Consider the following 4,341-nt stretch of genomic DNA (forward strand, 5'->3'; position numbering starts at 1 on the left):
AGAGAGCTCTACATGTACATTAGTTTTTTTGCTGTACAAGCTTTCAAAAAACTAACTGGATCAGGCTCAAACTAGTCCTCTGTCTGTCAACCTAAAATGATATGCTGGCAGACAACCAAAGTTCAAGTAAAAGTGGCCCATTTAGGGACTTCAAAAAGCTTTAATTTAAAACCTATTTTTCATAAGTGATTCATCTTTTATTTTTCTTCTAAGTATCTTGTGTAGTTTTCTTAAAATTGGTTTGTTTTGTTTTGTAATTCACATGGCACCTAAGGGTTTATCTGTATACATTGGTGAAGGTTAGACTTTCCTAAAAGAACTTTCATTACCATTCCCCACAGAGGAAGCCACAGAAGTGGTAGGATCTAGCAAAAATAATTCCTACTCTAGGAAACTCGTGTTGACATAAAAAATGAAGTATAAAATCCACATAACCAGTATGAAAGACTAGTTTAAATGAAATAATTCATTGTATGAATAGTGTAATTTAATAAACTACTGAGGGACCAAATAACAATCCCTTTCCAAGCACTAGTGGAACAACATATTCACCTTAGTTTTCTTACAATAAAAAGAAACAATAAACAAACAAAAAGAGAGGCTGAGTACACTTTTCAGTTGTCTTCAAAAAAGGATATAAAATAAAAGGAAATAAAAGAAATAACTAGGTGAATTTAATGAAAGATGACCTATAACTGTAAATTAAATCAGACATAAGCCATGGATAAATTAGACACAAGAGAATTATGAGGAGGAAATAAAATAATATTAAACAGATTAATACTGTTTAGAGAAAATATTTCCTATATTTAGCTATCTGGATTCCATCTTGATAGACAGTAAAAGGTCATGGTATCGCCATAAGTACAGAGTTATTTTGTTAAAAATGAAGAATTTTCATAATATTCAAACAAAACAAACTAATTTTGTTGACAAAATATATGCAAAACCTAAGCTATTCCTAGACAAATATTTCTGTTTTTTCTCTAACCATTTCTTTTTGGTTTTGTGTTTGTGCAAGAAAAAAAAAAGAAAAACATTCAACAATAATAGTTTATAGAGAATGAGGTTACATGTTTAGTCACTCAAATTATTTTTTTAATTTATATTTTCTATACCAATAAAAACTCTACGACAGAAAGTCAAAGGCAAGGCAATTGGGGTTAAGTGACCTGCCCAGGGTAACCCAGCTTGGATATGTCTGAGGCAAGATCTGAAGCTAGTTCCTTCTAGCTTTATGCCTTGCTATCTAATGATTGTGCCACCTAGATGCCTTCAGTCATTCCAATTCTTAAAGCCAAACCTAGGAAAAATATAATATAGACAAAATGAATCTTCAATCATTCCCTTATTCATTTGTAGTGAATTTTCTTTATTTCAGGGTCATATTTACTAAAAATCTCTGGGTATCTGATGAAGTTAGGTACATCTTATCACAAATTCTATTATTACAAGTGATTTTCACAAAGCTATTGAAATCCTTAAGCCTATTCAATTAGTTTTTCTAGAATTCTTTGAAATTTAATATGAGGTATCATATTTACCTAAAGAAATGGCTTGCTAGGGCAGGTATGTTGTACGGTGGACAGAGTACAGAGTCTGAAGTCAGGTACTGAACCCTCTTTGCCTAATTTCATAATTTATAAAATAACCTGGAGAAGGAATTTGGCAACTATTCTAGTTTTCTTGCCAAGAAAACTTCAAAAATGGGTTTATAAAGTGTCACCTTCAATGAGAAAATGTTGCATTGATTTCACTATTTAATATATCATTATACCTTTGAACTCCATGTTTCTTTGAAAAATTAAATCCCTGTACAAAAATATTTATAGCCATGCTCTTTGTGGTGGCAAAAAAATTATAAAATTAGGGGGTGTCCATCAATTGGGGAATGGCTGAATAAATCATGTTATCTGATGGTGATAAATACTATTGTGCTAAAAGGAATAATAAAGTGGAGGAATTCCATGTGAACTGGAAAGACCTCCAGGAATTGACATGGAGGGAAAAATGCAGAACCAGGAGAACATTCTACACAGAGACTGATACATTATGGCAAACTCAACTGTAATAGTCTTTTCTACTAGTAGCAATGCAATGACCTAGGACAATTCTGAGGAACTTATGTGAAAGAATACTATCCACATCCAGTGAAAGAACAGTGGGACCAGAACTGCTGAAGAAAAATATATAATCAATCAGATAGTTCAATAGGGATACGATTAGGGTTCTGATGTTAAAAGATCACTCTACTGCAAATATGAATAACATGGAAATAGGTTTTGAACAATTATACTTGTATAACCTAGTGAAACTGCTTGCCAACTTTGGGAGTAGGGAGAAAAAAGCTTGGAGGGGGAATCATGAATCATATAACCATGGGAAAATATTCTAAATACAATTTCATTTTATTCTTTTAATTCAAAAAAGGAAAATTAAGTCCCAATTCCTAAATTTCTAACAAGGTTATTGAGGAAATAAAAAAAACATACTTTGAAAGCAATTTTTAGTATTTGCCATTATTCTATAAAAAAATAAATGTATCTAGATAACTGAAACCAAACAATATATATTTGACCTCGATTGATATAATTAATCTTCCTTGGTTCTCATCTCAGACTCAATGAAAAAATGACCTGTCCTTCCTTAAATTGAAAAAGCAACCTTTATTTTTGTACTATTCTCATTATTTCCTATTGTACATTACAATTATTATAAAACAGTGTCTTACCACTACTAGATCTGTATCCCAAATAGATTAAAAATAGCAGAAAAGGATACACTTGTACAAAAATGTGGTGGCAAAGAAGTGGAAACTGAAGGAATGTCCATCATTTGGGGAATAGATGAACGAGTTTGGTATATGAGTGCAGCGGAATACTATAGTGCATGAAGAAATAACAAACAAGATGATTACAAAAAAATCTGGAAAGACTTAAATGAGGTGATGCAGAGTGCAGTGTTCAGAACCAGAAGAATGTTGTACACAGCAACAACAATAATGCATGAAGATTAACTGTGAATGACATAATTATTAACAATATGGCAAGGATCCTGAACAACTCAAAGGGACTCATGAAGAAAAAATATCCACTGCCATAGCAGGGACTGATGAAGATGTAATAAAGATTGAAACATACCATTCTTCACTTTTATTTCCTCCATGAACTTTTTTCTCTTATATAAGCAATATGTATCTTATTTTACAAAATGAAAATGGAATTATGTATTATGTGATAGTATGTATTGTAATGTAAGAAAGAGAGATCAGGGGCTTTGCAATGAGAAGCCAGGTTGAAGGAGAGATCAGCTGAAGAGCAGCTGAGGAGGGGTAGAGAGAAAAGTCTGGAATTTCTAAAGGGGTTAGAACTGTGAAGCTCCAACTGTCAATGCTTTTCTTCCAGCTGGGGAGGTGAAGAGGAAGGTGGTTTTCCTGGAACATGAAAATGAACCCATGTGTTTGAGACCCGTTATTCCTTCTGGGACCCAAAAATACCCTCACTAACTCTTTAAAAATAGGTACCTCAATTCTCAAGGGGGGTTTGGATTTGGACTCACTCTGACCCAACCCATCCAGATCTTTCAATGAGATTTCTCTCTCTCTCTGACTTACTCCTGGAATCCTGAATTCAGTGCTAGTTAACTAAGGAATAGGGATCAACCAGCAGCTGGCTAGAAGAGGGGGGGCAGTCTGCCAGAGGGGACAAGTGTTAGGGTTTCCTACTCCCCACTTTCCTTGCCAATACCCCTACCACTTCTTCCCTGTGTGAACCCAAATAAACTGTTTACTGCCTTAGAATTAGATCTGGCTGGTTTCTGACACTAGGGAAGGGGGCAGAAGATTTGGGAAGAATCACATCTCTCCCCAAAAAGGGAAGGTTAGCTCAGGATCCCAATGGTCCAAACTGCCTAACCTAAGGAGCAACATCTCTCTTAGATAGTGGGGTGACCCCAGGTTTATAGAGGGAAGTGACAGTGGGCAAATTTAAGGAGACCAGAGGCAGAAGAATCCATCCTGCCTCTCAACAATAACTGAAACCAAAGGGGAGGCAGTGGGTCATCTTACCAAAGCAAATCTCTCCAGTTCTTGTACTCCATCTTCCAGAACTATTGTCTAAGGAGACATATTCCCTCTGTCAGGGGGACAAGACTTGGTTACCTCTCTCCTGGAAAAGAGAGGAGAAGAAGAATCTCTTCACTCTCTCTCCCCATTTCCTTCTCTCTTCATCCATTCCCCTGCTCCCCTCTCAATCCTTCTATTACAGTATACAACCTATAACATATTGCCTGCCTTCTTGAGAAGACCAGAGGGATGGGATAGAAAGGGAAAAAAAATTGGAT

The sequence above is a fragment of the Monodelphis domestica genome, chromosome 3, assembly GCF_027887165.1.
Source record: "Monodelphis domestica isolate mMonDom1 chromosome 3, mMonDom1.pri, whole genome shotgun sequence".
NCBI lineage: Eukaryota > Metazoa > Chordata > Mammalia > Didelphimorphia > Didelphidae > Monodelphis > Monodelphis domestica.